The following is a 23,917-nucleotide window of genomic DNA, read 5'->3' on the forward strand; positions in this document are numbered from 1 at the left end:
TATAGCCTCTTGTTGGATTGCTCCCTTTATCATTATGTAATGTCCTTCATTGTCTTTTACCATAGCCTTTGTTTTAAAGTCTATTTTGTAAGTATTGCTACTCCAGCTTTTATTTCATTTCCATGTGCATGAAATACCTTTTTCCATTTCTTTATTTTTAGTCTGTTTGTTTTGAGGTGGTTTTCTTGTTGACAGCATATATATGGGTCTTGCTTTCTTACCCATTCAGCTATCCTATGTCTTTTGATTGGAGCATTTAAACCATTTACATTTAAGGTGATTATTGATAGGTACTTATTTATTGCCATTTTATTCTTTATATCCATGTTCCTCTCTCCTCCTCCTCCTTCTTCTCCTCCTCCTCTGTCTTGTTCTTCTACTCAAAGAGGGCTCTTTAACCTTTCTTGTACTATTGGTTTGGTGGTGATGATGTCCTTTAGCTTTTTATTGTCTGGGAAGCTCTTTATTTCTCCTTCAATTTTAAATGATAGCCTTGCTGGGTAAAGTAGTCTTGGTTGTAGGTCTTTGTTTTTCATGACTTTAAATGTTTCATATGAATCTCTTTAGGCCTGAAATGGTTCTGTTGATAAACTCATGGGAGCTCCCTTAGAACTTACTGTCTTTCTCTTGGTATTTTTAAGATTCTCTCCTTGTCTTTTACCTTTGCCATTTTAATTATGGTGTGTCTTCATGAGGGGCTTTTTGGGTTCATCTTGTTTGGGAATCTCTGTGCTTCCTGGGCTTGTGTATCTTTTTCCTTCATCTTGTTAGGGTCATTTTCAGTCATTATTTATTCAAAACAGTTTCTCAATTTTTTGTTCTCTCTCTTCTCCTTCTGGTACTTTTGTGTGTATATGTTGTTACTCTTCATGTTGTACCAAAGTTCCCTTAAACAGCCTTATATTTTTAAAATTCTTTTTTCTTTTTGCAGCTCTGATTGGATGTTTTTTCTACCTTGTCTTCCAAATCACTGATTGAATTATCTGCTTTCAACCACTGTTTATTCCTTCTACTGTATTCTTTATTTCAGATACTTTTGACTGGTTCTTTTTTTATGGTTTCTATATCCCTTTTTATGTTTACTCTCTCTTTGGTTAAGTTCTCATTGATTTCATCCATTCTTCCCCTGAGACTTGAGCATCCTTATAACCATTCTTTTGAACTCTATATCTCGTAAACTTGCCTCTATTTCATTTAGCTCTTTTTCTAGTGATTTCTCCTGTTCTTTCATTTGGTGCATGTTTCTTTGTCTCACCATTTTGGCTGCCTCTCTGTTTGTTTCTATGAGTTAGTTTTATCTGCTATGATTCTCAGTCTAGGTAGAGTGGCCATATGTGTAGTAGGTGTCTTGTGGGACCCTGTGGCTCAGTGTTCTTGATCACCTGTGTTGGGTGCTTTAGAAATGTCCTTTATGTGAGTTATGTGGGTCCTCTGTTTGAATCTTGATTGCTATTTACCCAGACATGTATGGAATCAACCCTCAGGCTGGATGAATGTGAGGATCAACCGCAAACACAATGTTCTAGCTGCTGTGCAGGTGCTGACCACATAGAGAGGAAGTTGCCTCAGCAAGGTGTGGTACCTGCTGATATATCTCTTTGGATATGTTGATTGTAAACTTAAACTGAATACTGCTCTTTGTTGTCTGAAGCTGGCCATTGGGTGTGTTGATTCTGGGGCCTCTTGGGAATGATTCTGATGCAAGTCAATGTCAGACTCTGCCTGTGACTGACCCTGTTTGGAGCTACAAAGTGATCCACAGTTTGTGGCTGCCTCTTCTGGGCCTGTGTGTGTGTGGGAAGGGTCAAGCTGTGCATCAATGTTTGCTTTACCAGCACTGGACCTGGGGGCAGGTGAGCAAAAGTTCCTAGGAGCCCCTAGGTCCACTTCTGTCTGCCCCCAACTGCCAGCTGCCTAATAGGCTCAGCCACTGAAGGAAACTCTGGCAGTACTTAAATTGCATGCAATAGGTTCTCAGTGAGTTACTAGGTAGGAGTGAGAGTGTTCTCCAGATCTGTATGGGTTCAGCCTTGGTGCCAGAACTGGGTCTGAGGTCCCTCAGCAAATGTCCTAGGGTTTACCAAGTCTAGTGGGTGCTTGCACACCTTCGTGTCGGTTGGAGTTTCAGAGAGTAGTCAGGATGAGGCCAGCAAAGTTTATCAGGCCTAACCAGACCAAAATTTGTCCATGTGAGAGGAAGACTCTACTGATCAGGTGTGAGATAAAAAAATATCCTCTGTTCTAGGGTCACACAACATAGTCTGTCCCAGATTCTGCCAGGAGTCTGATCCCAGCAGGGAGGGGCCACTGGGAGTCAGGAGAGGAGGAAGTGCTGGTCAGGTTTGGGGGATTTTGGGGACTATGGCTTCCATCCCAGAGCCACACACCTCAGACTGTCCTGGATTCTGCCCAGGGCTCAGCAGGGTGGAACCTCCAAAAGTCATGAGGTTGGGGCCCCAGGGAGCTCAAAAGTTCTACCGTGAAGAAGAGGCACCAGTCAGGTTCACAGGAAAGCCACACAACTCAGTCACTAACATCCCTTGAGTCTGCCCAGACCTCTACACCACATCCCAGGCCTCTCACTCCTCAGCAGGACAGAAGCTCTGCAAGATGGGTCAACAGAGTGTCTGCAGGGTGGGGCTGTTGCTTTCCCCCAGGCTGATGCTGTATGGAAGGGCAAGCTCAACCCAAGAAAGATGGCATCTATGGTGTTGTAGAACGACTCAGCATAGATATCCTGGAAGTTGTTTTCTCAGCTCTCTCCCCAGAACCCCAGTTTCTTCTCATACAATGGTAGCCTGCTCTGCCCTCATTCTGTCAGAGCCCAGGGTGAGTGGCTGTAAAAGAGATTTTATATGTTGACCCTGAAAGGGGGTTCCCATTTTTCTAGCAGACTCTCGTCTCTCTCTGGCAGAGAGAAGCCCTGCTGCTTTTCACAGCCAGATGTTACGTGGGTATCTCTTCTTGGCTCTGATGCTCTGGGCTGTGGAGCCCAGTTTGGGCATGAGAACCCACACTTCTCAGGGGGTGCCTCCAGATTCTCAACTGCTGCCTGTGGGAGCAGGGCCAGTCCTTTTTGTGTCTCTATACTTCCTACTAGTCTCAATGTGGTCTCTTTTGTAAATCCTTATTTATAAGGCTTCTTTTCAGCTGGTCTTCAGTTGGCTATCCTGGTTGATTGCTCTATATTTTAGTTGTACTTCCAGGTTGGTTCTGGGAGGAGATGAGTGCAGTTTCTACCTATTTTGCTGCCATCTTGAATCTTGTTTTCTATTTTATTAACTGCAACTTTTATCTTTATTTTCTCCATTTTACTTTCTTTGAATTTTCTTCTGTTCTATTCTAACATCTCAAGACGAATGATAGGTCATTAATTTTTGGCCTTTCTTATTTTTGGAATTTTTAAAAATTATTTGAAATTTCCCTTTAAGGAATCCTTAATCTGCATGAAATAATTTTGAGATGCTTTTGTAAAAAAATATTATCAGTTTAAAATATATATTGTTTCTAATTTTATCTATTTTGTTTAGTCATTTGCTCAGAAGATTTTTTAAAATGTCCTAACATGTGGCATTTGTGCAGTTATATTTTTTGCTATTTATTTCTGTCTTAAAAACTCTGTGGTCAAAGAATGTGTTCTGTCTGATTTTAGTCCTTTGGTTCTGTTTGTACCATGCTTCCTATCTTTGTGTATAGTCAGTTTTTGTAAATGCAATATTGGTCCTTGAAAATAATATTTTGTCTGCATTTTGGGGGAGCAGAGTTCAATGTGTGTCAAATTTGTTAATGTTGTCCCAATGTCATTTGTTAGTGTTGTTCCCAACTCATATATCCTCATATATTATGTATCTATTGTTTTGCTTATTTGATTCATTCTTTAGGAGAGTGTGTTAAAATATCCCACCATCTATGTGGACTTCTGCCTTTTTTCTATAGTACTCTATGAGTTTTTACATTATATATTTTGAAGCTACATTGTAATATGTTATTTTTAGGTTATATTATAATTTATATATATACATTTAAAATTATATATTCCTGCTGAATTGAAGCTCTCATCAACTGGAGTGACTCTCTTGAGTTACTATGTTTCTGCTTCTGAAGGGTTTTATTGGGGAGATATTGTTTTAAGATACATATTTACATACTTAACAACCTTTTAAAATAGTTCTGTGTTAGGGTTATCCTCATACTTCTGATTGGCTTCAACATGAAAACCAAATATATATGCTCTATAACTCTTGAATCTGACATGCCAAGCTTAAAGATGTGATTAATGCAATTTTAATATTTTCCAGCGAATTTTAGTAAGTATAAGAAATATCAGAGACAGAAATGCTAGATATGTAATAAAAATTGTCAAATTTAAGTGCAGTGAAATGGGAAGTTTAAAATCTTTTTTAGAATTGTGAACACTTAATATGTTTAAGTAGGCTATGGGAAATTTGGGGGGATGCTGATTCTTACTGAATGAAAGTCAGCCAGTCACTTATCCTATCCAATAATAGACTAACATGGTAATTGACCATACCTTCGCTATGCCTCCCATTGGCTAATCATCGTGATATGCAAATTAACTGCCAACAAAGATGGCAGCTAATTTGCATACTGCAGGCAGGGCGGGACAGCGCCATCCCGCCCGCCCTGCCGCCATCTGGGCCTGCTATCTGTGACCCAGGGCGGCGGGCATCCGTGTGCGACCCGACCCGGGGCGGCTCCCCAACCACCGGATCGGCCCTGCCATGTGCGTGACCCAGGGAGGCGGGGCAGGCACCAAAGGATCGGGCCTGCCATCTGCCACCTGGGGAGCGGGTCTAAGCCAGCAGGTGGTTATCTTCTGAGGGGTCCCAGACTGTGAGAGGGCACAGGTGGGGCTGAGGGACACCCCCTCCCCTGCCAGTGCACAAATTTTTGTGCACCGGGCCTCTAGTTCTTTCATAAAATTAGTAGGCTAGATTCTTCCCACCATACAATTTTATGGTACCAATAAAGTCTCCCCCAAAGTGAAAACAGTTCACTTTCAATAAGAGTGGGAGACTATTTGCTTGGTCATTGAAATGCTTAGGTAATGTACTCAGCTGGGTTATACTTGTGGCTCTGCTTAGCATAGCATGGAGACTGCTGCAGAGAGGTCAGAGTTGTGAGGAGCCGATGCCTAGTGGGCTGTAGATAATCTCAAGGAGAGAGTCATACATTTGAGAACTATTTGAAAAAATATTTGTGCTATACTGTGGACATAGTAAATCAAACTAGAGTACTGTGGACTAGCAAATGAAAATGACCTACTGCAGACTCTTAGGGGTGTTGTGGTATTAGTTTAATTTTAAAGTTTTTGCCAACTGATGGAGAAAATCTAGAAATAATATAGAGGAAAGAGGAGGAAGGGAGGGAGGGAGGGAGGGAGAGAGGGAGGGAGGGAGGAAGGAAAGTGAAGGAAAGAGCCAGTGAGTTTTTGAGAGAAAGAGGCTTTACTGCTGGGCCAATAATTTCTATAAAATTTATGGGAGTGTACTAATATAAATATGTAGAGAACTCCTGGGAAGGCACATGAACATTTCTTTAATTATTGTCAGCTGAATCCAGTGACGTTGGTAGAGCCACGTCCTGGAAACATACCTTGCCAGAGGCAGGAGTGTTGTCAGCTTGACCTTCAGCCCAGGTGCCAGGGGTTGGATTTCATTATCCAAATCCAGCCAAGCACCAGGAATGAATATGACTTGGGCCCACCCAAGAATGCACATATTCTCCTTTGTCTTGACCTTTAGTAAAACTTCCTGGTTTTTGCTGTATAAAATAAACTCGCTGTATTGGCTTTGGGTTCCTGTCTCTCCATCAGAGGACAGTGGTCCCACCCAGTCCCAGCTTTTCCTACTGTATTTGTGTCTGTCTCTTTCATTTTCTCAATCCCCGGTCGCCCCTACTCAGGAACCAGACCGCTCTTTAGCTGCGCTGGACACGGAAAAGAGAGAAAAATTTATATCTGGCACCCGGATCCAGGGATCTGAATACTGGGGCACAAAAGTCAGGCGCGGGGGTCACTCCGAGAAGTGCACCGTGCAACAAATTAAAGAAGTAAGGTAAGGAGTGGATTGTTGTAAGAACTGGGTATAAAACATGGGATATTCAGGGTCTCAGGAAAGAGACCTCTACCCTCAAATGCTTAAAACTATGCTCAAAGCTCGAGGATGCTCTGTTAAGTGTAGTCAGATTCTTGATTTCTTGTGTTTTGTTAATGAAACTTGCCCTTGGTTTTATGAAGAGGGAACTGTCAACTTTCAAACATGGGAAAAGATTGAAAAGCAGTTGCGTGACCAATACACAGTAGAAGGTCCAGAGAGGATTCCTATTCCTACACTATGGTCTTTAATTTGTGATTGCCTTGATCCAGCACAGGAGAGTTTAAGAATGTCTAAGCAGGGTGTAGCCACGGCTTTACAGCCTACAGTGGAAGCGTGTGAATCTCTAAAAATACCACTTCCCCTTTCTGTGTCTCTTCCGCCTCCGCTTGTCGCTCCTGCGACCGCAGTCAAGAGCCCACCTGAAAAAGGTTTACCTCGTAATTATGAGCAGGAGCTAGTGTTTGAGGCAGAGCGGGACGAGCGTCACTGTTAGCGGGATGACTCAGATGATAAGAAAGGTTTTGCTCGCAGCTGCCCAGCCTTTATGGCTGGATGCAGGTACTTGGCCGAAAGTGACTTCATATTTCATTTTGCTGGAGGCTCAAACTACTTGTACTGGGCTGAACCAAGTAGAAAGGATTAAAGGAATTTCTCAGCAAATGCCAATAATTCTTCATCTTTAAAAATCTTTTTCTGCCCTGCCCGTTTGGCTCAGTGGATAGAGCGTTGGCCTGCAGACTGAAAGGTCCCGGGTTCGATTCCGGTCAAGGGCATGTACCTTGGTTTCGGGCACATCCCCAGTGGGAAGTGTGCAGGAGGCGGCGGATCTATGTTTCTCTCTCATCGATGTTTCCAACTCTCTATCTGTCTCCCTTCCTCTCTGTAAAAAATCAATAAAATATATTTTTTTTAAAAAAAATCTTTTTCTTTCCCTCCCAGGCCACCAGAAACTCTTAGCTAGTTAAATTTCTTTCTATGCGTCTGTATTGTAACTTTAATCTGCTTTTCTCTGATTTATGATTTTTTATTGTGCTGTGTTAAAATTTTAAGATTCTAAGATTAACTTGAGAGTGTAAAGTCTGTAAAAATTGCAACCCAGGGAAGTTTAAGCAAAGGCCAGTTAATTCCAAGCATGCCTGTGACGCATAAACACGCACAGGCCAGCCCTGGGGACGTGAAGCATGTAAATGGATGAGCGGTACACGTGGCCGATAACACAGGTTCTAAGAAAATTTCTAGACAGAAGGAAGTAACTAAAAAAGGCCCCAGCCCATTGACTAGTTTTTTGGCAATCCTGTAAAATGGATGCCCACTCCCGAGAGTGTTATTAAAAGTCTCATTTTTGCCATGTTTTTATTTCCCAGTCCATCATTTGAAATTTGGATAGATGAGACATTTCTCACAATTTAGGGATTTGTCTAGAATTTCTGTACTCATGACGAGATAAAGGCTAGATTAAGAGAAATGGCGTACCCCACCTGATTTGGGGTGCTCTTGAACTGAGTCCCATATCTCTTCACGATGCTATAGAATAAACCCCAAGACTGGTTTTCTTTAAAAGATGGCAAAGCCGAAACTGGTTTGGCTCAGTGGATAGAGCGTCGGCCTGCGGACTGAAAGGTCCCAGGTTCGATTCCGGTCAAGGGCATGTACCTGGGTTTCGGGCACATCCCTGGTAGGAGATGTGCAGGAGGCAGCTGATCGATGTCTCTCTCATCGATGTTTCTAACTCTCTATCTCTCTCCCTTCCTCTCTGTAAAAAATCAATAAAATATATTTTAAAAAAAATAAAAAAAAATAAAAGATGGCAAAAATGACACAATGCTGTATTTGGGCAACAAGATTAGTGTTTCCATAAAAAGGGTAATTCTTGAATAATAATGGACTGCATTCCAAGGTTGCCTCACAGGTCCTGGGGCACCCCTGTTTTTATAAAGAAAAATAAAATAATACTTTAACATTAAAGCCACTGAAAGTCGGTAAGTTATCTCTGTTACAGAATTTGCCAAAGGAAATGCCTTGGGTAATAATAATTGACTTTAAAATCAAAGTTGTTAAGGCAAAATATACATAACTAAAATGAAAGGTATATGGTAAATCTTTTTCAGTGGTAAATATATATGACTACACATAGTTTTCCAAAGTCCTTGGTAACTTAAGGACTTTGGAACATGGATAAATATCTAGGTATTTTAAAATGACAAGGTACTGAAACGTCAGTCTGAGTTTGCCTCATGTGAAGAATCTAGAGAATAGAATTGAATCTATTAATTGAGTGTGCCTTGTGTTTGTTTGAAATATATCCTTAGAGATGTGGATATGTTGCTAATTTGAGAAACGCTAGGTGTTTGTCTTGCCGGCTAGAGTTTGAGGCTTCTGGAAGTTTGGAGTTCAGGTTAGGTTGGGAGAAATTGTATGGTTGTGATGGCAGTGTGCATGGAGTATGGAGGTTCCACTTTGAGAGGAATGGTTCTTGTGTTTTCTCTGGAGAGATTGCCGGTTCGGAGTGTATTGTGAGCCTTATGTGTATTGCATGTGGTAGAATTTCAACCTAGGCAATAGTATTTTGTTGGCCTAATTAGAGGATAAGGATTAATTCTATGATCTGAACCAAATTTTAATGTTAAGACCAGTTTTAATTTAATTGATGTCTGAAATGTGTAATATAATCTTTGGGTTATGTATATTTGATAGACTTTCCAAGTTAGATTTCAAGACTTTAACCGAGAGATACCTTTGGGACATTTCAAGGGCCCTGAAATGATTCAAGGATGCATTCTCTCCTCTTAAAAGAAATATTTTTGAACTCAATTAGGCCGATCTAATATACTTGAAATCACGTGGGAAGCATTATCAAATAAAAATTAATAACTGTTCTGTTTAAATACATATAAGCAATTGGTTCTAACAAAGTCCACAGTAAAATTTGCAAAAAGAATATTGTTTAAAAGTAAATTTAAAAAGGAGAAATTTTAAAATCTCTTCTGCTACTATTTACAAAGTAAACTAAAAAGTTATTATTTGGGCATTAAAACTCACCATTAATGAGACACCATAAAGAAAAAGAAAGTTACTTTACTTGAGATGTATACATTGCAGTATTGGCCAGCATGTCTCTCTCCTAGTTTTTCTGAAAAAGCAACCAAGTTGGTTGTTCTGTTTAAAAGAAAGTAAAAGGTTTTAAAAGAAACCCCCTAAATGTGGCTTAGAGATTGCTCTGGGAAAAAATATAGTGGAAAATGCCCTTCAAATACCTAGGAACTGTACTTAAAAATCAATATGTTAGGCCTCAGGAGGTAGAAATACGAAAGGATTGTCTCAAGACCCTAAATGACTTTTAAAGGTTATTAGAGGACATTAATTAGTTAAGACCTTATCTAGAAATCTCTATGGGAGAAATGACAAATTTATTCAATATACTTAGGAATCCTAACAAAAGTTTTTATTAAGTGTATATGAAGACACTTAATTATTTTTTCTAATTTCGTGACTCGCATGTAACAGCAGTTTGCAACCATCTAAAATATGAATGCCAAGCAGTTTGGGGCCATCTAGCAAATCCTATCTTCCCTAAACCAAGGATCCTTAAAGGTGAATAGTTTGCATTTTGCCTCCCTAACCAAAACTTACGTCTATATACTAAAAAAAACAAAAACCTGATAGCAGAAATCCAGTTAGTGTCATTTACTGTCCACACTCTAGGTCAAATAATGTTCAGGGGAACTAATAGTGGAAGGTTACCAGAGGCTTAATATTGTTGCAGAGGCTTGTCTCTAACCTAGGGATTACTTATTATGGAAGCATTTTATCCGTGTTTGTGCTGATATTGGACCAGCCTACATTCAGGGAATGGTATTAGCTGCCACGTCAAAGGAGATGTTATTCTTCAGGCATTAACCATTTTTACAGTTGGATCCAGTTCTGGAAAGATTGGATCTACTGCAACAAACCCCTTATATTTCAGCACAATGAGTAGAAATACAAGCTCTTATTTATGCCTTGACTGATTTTGCTATGGAGCCCATCAACCTATAGTGATAGTGCTTATGTGATAAGGATGGCCAAAAATATTGAAACAGCTACTATAGGGCACACTAATTCGGAGGAACTCTTTCATTTAGTTTTCAGCCTTCAAAAGGTTGTTTGAGAATGACAATTTCCATGTTTTATTGGCTATATTAGATTCCATTCTGGCCTTCCGGGTCCCTGCAGGTAATGAAGAAGTAGATCACCTCATTGCCTCAGTAGAGGAAGTCACTCCATTTTCCATGACGCAGGCCTCGCATGTCCTACATTACCAAAATGCCTTTGCCTTGTACAAGGAATTTCATATTTCCCAAGAGCAGGCTCGCCAAGTTGTCAAGCAGTGCCCTCAGTGTGTTATCCACCTCCCTGTGCCAACATTAGGGTAAATCCCTGAGGACTTAAACCTAATCAAATCTGGCAAATGGCTGTCACTCATATACCTGAATTTGGCAGATTTCGGTGGGTCCATGTCTCCATAGATACATGCTCACGCTTCATTTTTGCTACTCCCCAAACAGGGGAAAGTGCAAAGCATGTAATTAACCACTGTCTAGAAGCTTTTCCAGTCATAGGACCTCTCTTAGAGCTAAAAACAGATAATGGACCCCCATACGCTAGTTCTGCTTTTCAGCACTTTTGTCAGCAATATCAAATTTGTCATAAAATTGGTATTCCTTATAATCCTCAAGGTCAAGTAATAGTGGAAAGAGCCAATCGTACTCTTAAAATGCAATTACTAAAACAAAAAGGGAGAGACGGACGTTATGTGTCACCTCAAAACAAACTCAGTCATGCTCTTTATACTTTAAATTTTTTGAATTGCAATGCAGAGGGTCGTACAGCAACTGAAAGGCATCAGGCCTCCTGTACAATAGCCTCCGCCAAGTTAGCCCAGTGGAAGGATGCACAAACCAGACAAGTTTTACCAGATTCAATAATGATGTGGGGAAGAGGTTGTGTTTTGTATCTTTCCAGAAGGAGCAGTGCAGCCAAATTGGGTGCCAGAGCATTACGTGTGTCACTGCAATGGACCCAGAGAAGCTCCTTGTTCCTTTGTTCAAAAGACTGAGAGTTGCCCCAATGACAGCAAAGTGGAAGAAGAAAACTGAAGGCTACCCAAGGGACTGAGGTGCCAACATGGGGTCATTTGAAGAAGTTAATGACTGAAGCCCAGCAGATAGTAGAAAAGCAAGAAGTGGAAGCTACTTCCTCAACCATGTTTCTGGCTATGCTAGCATTGGTTAGCTGCCAGTCTTCTGTAAAGTCTTGTGCAGCCAAGTCCGAGGCCCTGAGTAAATATACACCAGCAGCAAAAGAAACTTTCATTTAGTCGCTAAAAATTTTAACATGTAGGTAGTTTGATTTCTCTCTTATTGCTGTGTTGCATTGGCATTGTTTTGTTATTATTTTAATAGTCAGAGCTTTGTTCTTGATATTTAAGTTTTACTTTTATTATAGTAGCTTAAAAACAAAAAAAGGGTGAGATGTAGAGAGCACCTGGGAAGGCACATGAGCATTTCTTTCATTATTGTCAGCTGAATCCAGTGGCGTAAGCAGAGTCACGTCCTGGAAACATACCTTGCCAGAGGCAGGAGTGTTGTCAGCTTGACCTTCAGCCCAGGTCCAGGGGTTGGGTTTCGTTATCCAAATCCAGCCAAGCACCAGGAATGAATACGACTTGCGCCCACCCAAGAATGCACATAATCTCCTTTGTCTTGACCTTTAGTAAAACTTCCTGGTTTTTGCTGTATAAAATAAAGTTGCTGTATTGGCTCTGGGTTCCTGTCTCTCCATCAGAGGACAGTGGTCCCACCCAGTCCCAGCTTTTCCTACTGTATTTGTGTCTGTCTCTTTCATTTTCTCAATCCCCGGTCGCCCCTACTCAGGAACCAGACCGCTCTTTAGCTGCGCTGGACACGGAAAAGAGGGAAAAATTTATATCTGGCACCTGGATCCAGGGACCTGAATACTGGGGCACAAAAGTCAGGCGCGGGGGTCACTCCGAGAAGTGCACCGTGCAACAAATTAAAGAAGTAAGGTAAGGAGTGGATTGTTGTAAGAACTGGGTATAAAACATGGGATATTCAGGGTCTCAGGAAAGAGACCTCTACCCTCAAATGCTTAAAACTATGCTCAAAGCTCGAGGATGCTCTGTTAAGTGTAGTCAGATTCTTGATTTCTTGTGTTTTGTTAATGAAACTTGCCCTTGGTTTTATGAAGAGGGAACTGTCAACTTTCAAACATGGGAAAAGGTCGAAAAGCAGTTGCGTGACCAATACACAGTAGAAGGTCCAGAGAGGATTCCTGTTCCTACACTATGGTCTTTAATTTGTGATTGCCTTGATCCAGCACAGGAGAGTTTAAGAATGTCTAAGCAGGGTGTAGCCACGGCTTTACAGCCTACAGTGGAAGCGTGTGAATCTCTAAAAATACCACTTCCCCTTTCTGTGTCTCTTCCGCCTCCGCTTGTCGCTCCTGCGACCGCAGTCAAGAGCCCACCTGAAAAAGGTTTACCTCGTAATTATGAGCAGGAGCTAGTGTTTGAGGCAGAGCGGGACGAGCGTCACTGTTAGCGGGATGACTCAGATGATAAGAAAGGTTTTGCTCGCAGCTGCCCAGCCTTTATGGCTGGATGCAGGTACTTGGCCGAAAGTGACTTCATATTTCATTTTGCTGGAGGCTCAAACTACTTGTACTGGGCTGAACCAAGTAGAAAGGATTAAAGGAATTTCACAGCAAATGCAAATAATTAATTCTTCATCTTTAAAAATCTTTCTCTGCCCTGCCCGTTTGGCTCAGTGGATAGAGCGTCGGCCTGCAGACTGAAAGGTCCCGGGTTAGATTCCGATCAAGGGCATGTACCTTGGTTTCGGGCACATCCCCAGTGGGAAGTGTGCAGGAGGCGGCGGATCTATGTTTCTCTCTCATTGATGTTTCTAACTCTCTATCTCTCTCCCTTCCTCTCTGTAAAAAAATCAATAAAATATATTTTTTTTAAAAAATCTTTTTCTTTCCCTCCCAGGCCACCAGAAACTCTTAGCTAGTTAAATTTCTTTCTATGCGTCTGTATTGTAACTTTAATCTGCTTTTCTCTGATTTTTGATTTTTTATTGTGTTGTGTTAAAATTTTAAGATTCTAAGATTAACTTGAGAGTGTAAAATCTGTAAAAATTGCAACCCAGGGAAGTTTAAGCAAAGGCCAGTTAATTCCAAGCATGCCTGTGACGCATAAACATGCACAGGCCAGCCCTGGGGACGTGAAGCATGTAAATGGATGAGCGGTACACGTGGCCGATAACACAGGTTCTAAGAAAATTTCTAGACAGAAGGAAGTAACTAAAAAAGGCCCCAGCCCATTGACTAGTTTTTTGGCAATCCTGTAAAATGGATGCCCACTCCCGAGAGTGTTATTAAAAGTCTCATTTTTGCCATGTTTTTATTTCCCAGTCCATCATTTGAAATTTGGATAGATGAGACATTTCTCACAATTTAGGGATTTGTCTAGAATTTCTGTACTCATGACGAGATAAAGGCTAGATTAAGAGAAATGGCGTACCCCACCTGATTTGGGGTGCTCTTGAACTGAGTCCCATATCTCTTCACGATGCTATAGAATAAACCCCAAGACTGGTTTTCTTTAAAAGATGGCAAAGCCGAAACTGGTTTGGCTCAGTGGATAGAGCGTCGGCCTGCGGACTGAAAGGTCCCAGGTTCGATTCCGGTCAAGGGCATGTACCTGGGTTTCGGGCACATCCCTGGTAGGAGATGTGCAGGAGGCAGCTGATCGATGTCTCTCTCATCGATGTTTCTAACTCTCTATCTCTCTCCCTTCCTCTCTGTAAAAAATCAATAAAATATATTTTAAAAAAAATAAAAAAAATAAAAGATGGCAAAAATGACACAATGCTGTATTTGGGCAACAAGATTAGTGTTTCCATAAAAAGGGTAATTCTTGAATAATAATGGACTGCATTCCAAGGTTGCCTCACAGGTCCTGGGGCACTCCTGTTTTTATAAAGAAAAATAAAATAATACTTTAACATTAAAGCCACTGAAAGTCGGTAAGTTATCTCTGTTACAGAATTTGCCAAAGGAAATGCCTTGGGTAATAATAATTGACTTTAAAATCAAAGTTGTTAAGGCAAAATATACATAACTAAAATGAAAGGTATATGGTAAATCTTTTTCAGTGGTAAATATATATGACTACACATAGTTTTCCAAAGTCCTTGGTAACTTAAGGACTTTGGAACATGGATAAATATCTAGGTATTTTAAAATGACAAGGTACTGAAACGTCAGTCTGAGTTTGCCTCATGTGAAGAATCTAGAGAATAGAATTGAATCTATTAATTGAGTGTGCCTTGTGTTTGTTTGAAATATATCCTTAGAGATGTGGATATGTTGCTAATTTGAGAAATGCTAGGTGTTTGTCTTGCCGGCTAGAGTTTGAGGCTTCTGGAAGTTTGGAGTTCAGGTTAGGTTGGGAGAAATTGTATGGTTGTGATGGCAGTGTGCATGGAGTATGGAGGTTCCACTTTGAGAGGAATGGTTCTTGTGTTTTCTCTGGAGAGATTGCCGGTTCGGAGTGTATTGTGAGCCTTATGTGTATTGCATGTGGTAGAATTTCAGCGTAGGAAATAGTATTTTGTTGGCCTACTTAGAGGATAAGGATTAATTCTATGATCTGAACCAAATTTTAATGTTAAGACCAGTTTTAATTTAATTGATGTCTGAAATGTGTAATATAATCTTTGGGTTATGTATATTTGATAGACTTTCCAAGTTAGATTTCAAGACTTTAACCGAGAGATACCTTTGGGACATTTCAAGGGCCCTGAAATGATTCAAGGATGCATTCTCTCCTCTTAAAAGAAATATTTTTGAACTCAATTAGGCCGATCTAATATACTTGGAATCACATGGGAAGCATTATCAAATAAAAATTAATAACTGTGTTCTGTTTAAATACATATAAGCAATTGGTTCTAACAAAGTCCACAGTAAAATTTGCAAAAAGAATATTGTTTAAAAGTAAATTTAAAAAGGAGAAATTTTAAAATCTCTTCTGCTACTATTTACAAAGTAAACTAAAAAGTTATTATTTGGGCATTAAAACTCACCATTAATGAGACACCATAAAGAAAAAGAAAGTTACTTTACTTGAGATGTATACATTGCAGTATTGGCCAGCATGTCTCTCTCCTAGTTTTTCTGAAAAAGCAACCAAGTTGGTTGTTCTGTTTAAAAGAAAGTAAAAGGTTTTAAAAGAAACCCCCTAAATGTGGCTTAGAGATTGCTCTAGGAAAAAATATAGTGGAAAATGCCCTTCAAATACCTAGGAACTGTACTTAAAAATCAATATGTTAGGCCTCAGGAGGTAGAAATACGAAAGGATTGTCTCAAGACACTAAATGACTTTTAAAGGTTATTAGAGGACATTAATTAGTTAAGACCTTATCTAGAAATCTCTATGGGAGAAATGACAAATTTATTCAATATACTTAGGAATCCTAACAAAAGTTTTTATTAAGTGTATATGAAGACACTTAATTATTTTTTCTAATTTCGTGACTCGCATGTAACAGCAGTTTGCAACCATCTAAAATATGAATGCCAAGCAGTTTGGGGCCATCTAGCAAATCCTATCTTCCCTAAACCAAGGATCCTTAAAGGTGAATAGTTTGCATTTTGCCTCCCTAACCAAAACTTACGTCTATATACTAAAAAAAACAAAAACCTGATAGCAGAAATCCAGTTAGTGTCATTTACTGTCCACACTCTAGGTCAAATAATGTTCAGGGGAACTAATAGTGGAAGGTTACCAGAGGCTTAATATTGTTGCAGAGGCTTGTCTCTAACCTAGGGATTACTTATTATGGAAGCATTTTATCCGTGTTTGTGCTGATATTGGACCAGCCTACATTCAGGGAATGGTATTAGCTGCCACGTCAAAGGAGATGTTATTCTTCAGGCATTAACCATTTTTACAGTTGGATCCAGTTCTGGAAAGATTGGATCTACTGCAACAAACCCCTTATATTTCAGCACAATGAGTAGAAATACAAGCTCTTATTTATGCCTTGACTGATTTTGCTATGGAGCCCATCAACCTATAGTGATAGTGCTTATGTGATAAGGATGGCCAAAAATATTGAAACAGCTACTATAGGGCACACTAATTCGGAGGAACTCTTTCATTTAGTTTTCAGCCTTCAAAAGGTTGTTTGAGAATGACAATTTCCATGTTTTATTGGCTATATTAGATTCCATTCTGGCCTTCCGGGTCCCTGCAGGTAATGAAGAAGTAGATCACCTCATTGCCTCAGTAGAGGAAGTCACTCCATTTTCCATGACGCAGGCCTCGCATGTCCTACATTACCAAAATGCCTTTGCCTTGTACAAGGAATTTCATATTTCCCAAGAGCAGGCTCGCCAAGTTGTCAAGCAGTGCCCTCAGTGTGTTATCCACCTCCCTGTGCCAACATTAGGGTAAATCCCTGAGGACTTAAACCTAATCAAATCTGGCAAATGGCTGTCACTCATATACCTGAATTTGGCAGATTTCGGTGGGTCCATGTCTCCATAGATACATGCTCACGCTTCATTTTTGCTACTCCCCAAACAGGGGAAAGTGCAAAGCATGTAATTAACCACTGTCTAGAAGCTTTTCCAGTCATAGGACCTCTCTTAGAGCTAAAAACAGATAATGGACCCCCATACGCTAGTTCTGCTTTTCAGCACTTTTGTCAGCAATATCAAATTTGTCATAAAATTGGTATTCCTTATAATCCTCAAGGTCAAGTAATAGTGGAAAGAGCCAATCGTACTCTTAAAATGCAATTACTAAAACAAAAAGGGAGAGACGGACGTTATGTGTCACCTCAAAACAAACTCAGTCATGCTCTTTATACTTTAAATTTTTTGAATTGCAATGCAGAGGGTCGTACAGCAACTGAAAGGCATCAGGCCTCCTGTACAATAGCCTCCGCCAAGTTAGCCCAGTGGAAGGATGCACAAACCAGACAAGTTTTACCAGATTCAATAATGATGTGGGGAAGAGGTTGTGTTTTGTATCTTTCCAGAAGGAGCAGTGCAGCCAAATTGGGTGCCAGAGCATTACGTGTGTCACTGCAATGGACCCAGAGAAGCTCCTTGTTCCTTTGTTCAAAAGACTGAGAGTTGCCCCAATGACAGCAAAGTGGAAGAAGAAAACTGAAGGCTACCCAAGGGACTGAGGTGCCAACATGGGGTCATTTGAAGAAGTTAATGACTGAAGCCCAGCAGATAGTAGAAAAGCAAGAAGTGGAAGCTACTTCCTCAACCATGTTTCTGGCTATGCTAGCATTGGTTAGCTGCCAGTCTTCTGTAAAGTCTTGTGCAGCCAAGTCCGAGGCCCTGAGTAAATATACACCAGCAGCAAAAGAAACTTTCATTTAGTCGCTAAAAATTTTAACATGTAGGTAGTTTGATTTCTCTCTTATTGCTGTGTTGCATTGGCATTGTTTTGTTATTATTTTAATAGTCAGAGCTTTGTTCTTGATATTTAAGTTTTACTTTTATTATAGTAGCTTAAAAACAAAAAAAGGGTGAGATGTAGAGAGCACCTGGGAAGGCACATGAGCATTTCTTTCATTATTGTCAGCTGAATCCAGTGGCGTAAGCAGAGTCACGTCCTGGAAACATACCTTGCCAGAGGCAGGAGTGTTGTCAGCTTGACCTTCAGCCCAGGTCCAGGGGTTGGGTTTCGTTATCCAAATCCAGCCAAGCACCAGGAATGAATACGACTTGCGCCCACCCAAGAATGCACATAATCTCCTTTGTCTTGACCTTTAGTAAAACTTCCTGGTTTTTGCTGTATAAAATAAAGTTGCTGTATTGGCTCTGGGTTCCTGTCTCTCCATCAGAGGACAGTGGTCCCACCCAGTCCCAGCTTTTCCTACTGTATTTGTGTCTGTCTCTTTCATTTTCTCAATCCCCGGTCGCCCCTACTCAGGAACCAGACCGCTCTTTAGCTGCGCTGGACACGGAAAAGAGGGAAAAATTTATATCTGGCACCTGGATCCAGGGACCTGAATACTGGGGCACAAAAGTCAGGCGCGGGGGTCACTCCGAGAAGTGCACCGTGCAACAAATTAAAGAAGTAAGGTAAGGAGTGGATTGTTGTAAGAACTGGGTATAAAACATGGGATATTCAGGGTCTCAGGAAAGAGACCTCTACCCTCAAATGCTTAAAACTATGCTCAAAGCTCGAGGATGCTCTGTTAAGTGTAGTCAGATTCTTGATTTCTTGTGTTTTGTTAATGAAACTTGCCCTTGGTTTTATGAAGAGGGAACTGTCAACTTTCAAACATGGGAAAAGGTCGAAAAGCAGTTGCGTGACCAATACACAGTAGAAGGTCCAGAGAGGATTCCTGTTCCTACACTATGGTCTTTAATTTGTGATTGCCTTGATCCAGCACAGGAGAGTTTAAGAATGTCTAAGCAGGGTGTAGCCACGGCTTTACAGCCTACAGTGGAAGCGTGTGAATCTCTAAAAATACCACTTCCCCTTTCTGTGTCTCTTCCGCCTCCGCTTGTCGCTCCTGCGACCGCAGTCAAGAGCCCACCTGAAAAAGGTTTACCTCGTAATTATGAGCAGGAGCTAGTGTTTGAGGCAGAGCGGGACGAGCGTCACTGTTAGCGGGATGACTCAGATGATAAGAAAGGTTTTGCTCGCAGCTGCCCAGCCTTTATGGCTGGATGCAGGTACTTGGCCGAAAGTGACTTCATATTTCATTTTGCTGGAGGCTCAAACTACTTGTACTGGGCTGAACCAAGTAGAAAGGATTAAAGGAATTTCACAGCAAATGCAAATAATTAATTCTTCATCTTTAAAAATCTTTCTCTGCCCTGCCCGTTTGGCTCAGTGGATAGAGCGTCGGCCTGCAGACTGAAAGGTCCCGGGTTAGATTCCGATCAAGGGCATGTACCTTGGTTTCGGGCACATCCCCAGTGGGAAGTGTGCAGGAGGCGGCGGATCTATGTTTCTCTCTCATTGATGTTTCTAACTCTCTATCTCTCTCCCTTCCTCTCTGTAAAAAAATCAATAAAATATATTTTTTTTAAAAAATCTTTTTCTTTCCCTCCCAGGCCACCAGAAACTCTTAGCTAGTTAAATTTCTTTCTATGCGTCTGTATTGTAACTTTAATCTGCTTTTCTCTGATTTTTGATTTTTTATTGTGTTGTGTTAAAATTTTAAGATTCTAAGATTAACTTGAGAGTGTAAAATCTGTAAAAATTGCAACCCAGGGAAGTTTAAGCAAAGGCCAGTTAATTCCAAGCATGCCTGTGACGCATAAACATGCACAGGCCAGCCCTGGGGACGTGAAGCATGTAAATGGATGAGCGGTACACGTGGCCGATAACACAGGTTCTAAGAAAATTTCTAGACAGAAGGAAGTAACTAAAAAAGGCCCCAGCCCATTGACTAGTTTTTTGGCAATCCTGTAAAATGGATGCCCACTCCCGAGAGTGTTATTAAAAGTCTCATTTTTGCCATGTTTTTATTTCCCAGTCCATCATTTGAAATTTGGATAGATGAGACATTTCTCACAATTTAGGGATTTGTCTAGAATTTCTGTACTCATGACGAGATAAAGGCTAGATTAAGAGAAATGGCGTACCCCACCTGATTTGGGGTGCTCTTGAACTGAGTCCCATATCTCTTCACGATGCTATAGAATAAACCCCAAGACTGGTTTTCTTTAAAAGATGGCAAAGCCGAAACTGGTTTGGCTCAGTGGATAGAGCGTCGGCCTGCGGACTGAAAGGTCCCAGGTTCGATTCCGGTCAAGGGCATGTACCTGGGTTTCGGGCACATCCCTGGTAGGAGATGTGCAGGAGGCAGCTGATCGATGTCTCTCTCATCGATGTTTCTAACTCTCTATCTCTCTCCCTTCCTCTCTGTAAAAAATCAATAAAATATATTTTAAAAAAAATAAAAAAAATAAAAGATGGCAAAAATGACACAATGCTGTATTTGGGCAACAAGATTAGTGTTTCCATAAAAAGGGTAATTCTTGAATAATAATGGACTGCATTCCAAGGTTGCCTCACAGGTCCTGGGGCACTCCTGTTTTTATAAAGAAAAATAAAATAATACTTTAACATTAAAGCCACTGAAAGTCGGTAAGTTATCTCTGTTACAGAATTTGCCAAAGGAAATGCCTTGGGTAATAATAATTGACTTTAAAATCAAAGTTGTTAAGGCAAAATATACATAACTAAAATGAAAGGTATATGGTAAATCTTTTTCAGTGGTAAATATATATGACTACACATAGTTTTCCAAAGTCCTTGGTAACTTAAGGACTTTGGAACATGGATAAATATCTAGGTATTTTAAAATGACAAGGTACTGAAACGTCAGTCTGAGTTTGCCTCATGTGAAGAATCTAGAGAATAGAATTGAATCTATTAATTGAGTGTGCCTTGTGTTTGTTTGAAATATATCCTTAGAGATGTGGATATGTTGCTAATTTGAGAAATGCTAGGTGTTTGTCTTGCCGGCTAGAGTTTGAGGCTTCTGGAAGTTTGGAGTTCAGGTTAGGTTGGGAGAAATTGTATGGTTGTGATGGCAGTGTGCATGGAGTATGGAGGTTCCACTTTGAGAGGAATGGTTCTTGTGTTTTCTCTGGAGAGATTGCCGGTTCGGAGTGTATTGTGAGCCTTATGTGTATTGCATGTGGTAGAATTTCAGCGTAGGAAATAGTATTTTGTTGGCCTACTTAGAGGATAAGGATTAATTCTATGATCTGAACCAAATTTTAATGTTAAGACCAGTTTTAATTTAATTGATGTCTGAAATGTGTAATATAATCTTTGGGTTATGTATATTTGATAGACTTTCCAAGTTAGATTTCAAGACTTTAACCGAGAGATACCTTTGGGACATTTCAAGGGCCCTGAAATGATTCAAGGATGCATTCTCTCCTCTTAAAAGAAATATTTTTGAACTCAATTAGGCCGATCTAATATACTTGGAATCACATGGGAAGCATTATCAAATAAAAATTAATAACTGTGTTCTGTTTAAATACATATAAGCAATTGGTTCTAACAAAGTCCACAGTAAAATTTGCAAAAAGAATATTGTTTAAAAGTAAATTTAAAAAGGAGAAATTTTAAAATCTCTTCTGCTACTATTTACAAAGTAAACTAAAAAGTTATTATTTGGGCATTAAAACTCACCATTAATGAGACACCATAAAGAAAAAGAAAGTTACTTTACTTGAGATGTATACATTGCAGTATTGGCCAGCATGTCTCTCTCCTAGTTTTTCTGAAAAAGCAACCAAGTTGGTTGTTCTGTTTAAAAGAAAGTAAAAGGTTTTAAAAGAAACCCCCTAAATGTGGCTTAGAGATTGCTCTAGGAAAAAATATAGTGGAAAATGCCCTTCAAATACCTAGGAACTGTACTTAAAAATCAATATGTTAGGCCTCAGGAGGTAGAAATACGAAAGGATTGTCTCAAGACCCTAAATGACTTTTAAAGGTTATTAGAGGACATTAATTAGTTAAGACCTTATCTAGAAATCTCTATGGGAGAAATGACAAATTTATTCAATATACTTAGGAATCCTAACAAAAGTTTTTATTAAGTGTATATGAAGACACTTAATTATTTTTTCTAATTTCGTGACTCGCATGTAACAGCAGTTTGCAACCATCTAAAATATGAATGCCAAGCAGTTTGGGGCCATCTAGCAAATCCTATCTTCCCTAAACCAAGGATCCTTAAAGGTGAATAGTTTGCATTTTGCCTCCCTAACCAAAACTTACGTCTATATACTAAAAAAAACAAAAACCTGATAGCAGAAATCCAGTTAGTGTCATTTACTGTCCACACTCTAGGTCAAATAATGTTCAGGGGAACTAATAGTGGAAGGTTACCAGAGGCTTAATATTGTTGCAGAGGCTTGTCTCTAACCTAGGGATTACTTATTATGGAAGCATTTTATCCGTGTTTGTGCTGATATTGGACCAGCCTACATTCAGGGAATGGTATTAGCTGCCACGTCAAAGGAGATGTTATTCTTCAGGCATTAACCATTTTTACAGTTGGATCCAGTTCTGGAAAGATTGGATCTACTGCAACAAACCCCTTATATTTCAGCACAATGAGTAGAAATACAAGCTCTTATTTATGCCTTGACTGATTTTGCTATGGAGCCCATCAACCTATAGTGATAGTGCTTATGTGATAAGGATGGCCAAAAATATTGAAACAGCTACTATAGGGCACACTAATTCGGAGGAACTCTTTCATTTAGTTTTCAGCCTTCAAAAGGTTGTTTGAGAATGACAATTTCCATGTTTTATTGGCTATATTAGATTCCATTCTGGCCTTCCGGGTCCCTGCAGGTAATGAAGAAGTAGATCACCTCATTGCCTCAGTAGAGGAAGTCACTCCATTTTCCATGACGCAGGCCTCGCATGTCCTACATTACCAAAATGCCTTTGCCTTGTACAAGGAATTTCATATTTCCCAAGAGCAGGCTCGCCAAGTTGTCAAGCAGTGCCCTCAGTGTGTTATCCACCTCCCTGTGCCAACATTAGGGTAAATCCCTGAGGACTTAAACCTAATCAAATCTGGCAAATGGCTGTCACTCATATACCTGAATTTGGCAGATTTTGGTGGGTCCATGTCTCCATAGATACATGCTCACGCTTCATTTTTGCTACTCCCCAAACAGGGGAAAGTGCAAAGCATGTAATTAACCACTGTCTAGCAGCTTTTCCAGTCCTAGGACCTCCCTTAGAGCTAAAAACAGATAATGGACCCCCATACGCTAGTTCTGCTTTTCAGCACTTTTGTCAGCAATATCAAATTTGTCATAAAATTGGTATTCCTTATAATCCTCAAGGTCAAGTAATAGTGGAAAGAGCCAATCGTACTCTTAAAATGCAATTACTAAAACAAAAAGGGAGAGACGGACGTTATGTGTCACCTCAAAACAAACTCAGTCATGCTCTTTATACTTTAAATTTTTTGAATTGCAATGCAGAGGGTCGTACAGCAACTGAAAGGCATCAGGCCTCCTGTACAATAGCCTCCGCCAAGTTAGCCCAGTGGAAGGATGCACAAACCAGACAAGTTTTACCAGATTCAATAATGATGTGGGGAAGAGGTTGTGTTTTGTATCTTTCCAGAAGGAGCAGTGCAGCCAAATTGGGTGCCAGAGCATTACGTGTGTCACTGCAATGGACCCAGAGAAGCTCCTTGTTCCTTTGTTCAAAAGACTGAGAGTTGCCCCAATGACAGCAAAGTGGAAGAAGAAAACTGAAGGCTACCCAAGGGACTGAGGTGCCAACATGGGGTCATTTGAAGAAATTAATGACTGAAGCCCAGCATATAGTAGAAAAGCAAGAAGTGGAAGCTACTTCCTCAACCATGTTTCTGGCTATGCTAGCATTGGTTAGCTGCCAGTCTTCTGTAAAGTCTTGTGCAGCCAAGTCCGAGGCCCTGAGTAAATATACACCAGCAGCAAAAGAAACTTTCATTTAGTAGCTAAAAATGTTAACATGTAGGTAGATTGATTTCTCTCTTATTGCTGTGTTGCATTGGCATTGTTTTGTTATTATTTTAATAGTCAGAGCTTTGTTCTTGATATTTAAGTTTTACTTTTATTATAGTAGCTTAAAAACAAAAAAAGGGTGAGATGTAGAGAGCACCTGGGAAGGCACATGAGCATTTCTTTCATTATTGTCAGCTGAATCCAGTGGCGTA

The 23,917-nt window shown here is 40.2% G+C and overlaps 1 protein-coding gene across 4 annotated transcripts in view; it reads left to right on the forward strand.

The window, feature by feature from the left end:
- Positions 1 to 23,917, forward strand: part of LEPR (leptin receptor) — a 98,966-nt gene that overhangs the window by 8,726 nt on the left and 66,323 nt on the right. Inside the window, exons 1-2 of one of the 4 annotated variants that reach the window (XM_070405296.1) lie at positions 17,568 to 17,604; positions 18,142 to 18,293. The exons of the other annotated variants lie outside the window; for them this stretch is intronic. The gene's annotated coding sequence lies outside the window, so the exon portion shown is untranslated. Of the gene's footprint in view, positions 1 to 17,567; positions 17,605 to 18,141; positions 18,294 to 23,917 lie in introns of those variants that run through there. 4 annotated transcript variants of the gene reach the window in all.

Source organism: Myotis yumanensis, unplaced genomic scaffold (assembly GCF_028538775.1).
Source record: "Myotis yumanensis isolate MYYU_CA2020_CCGP unplaced genomic scaffold, mMyoYum1.0.hap1 SCAF_2, whole genome shotgun sequence".
NCBI classification, from domain to species: domain Eukaryota; kingdom Metazoa; phylum Chordata; class Mammalia; order Chiroptera; family Vespertilionidae; genus Myotis; species Myotis yumanensis.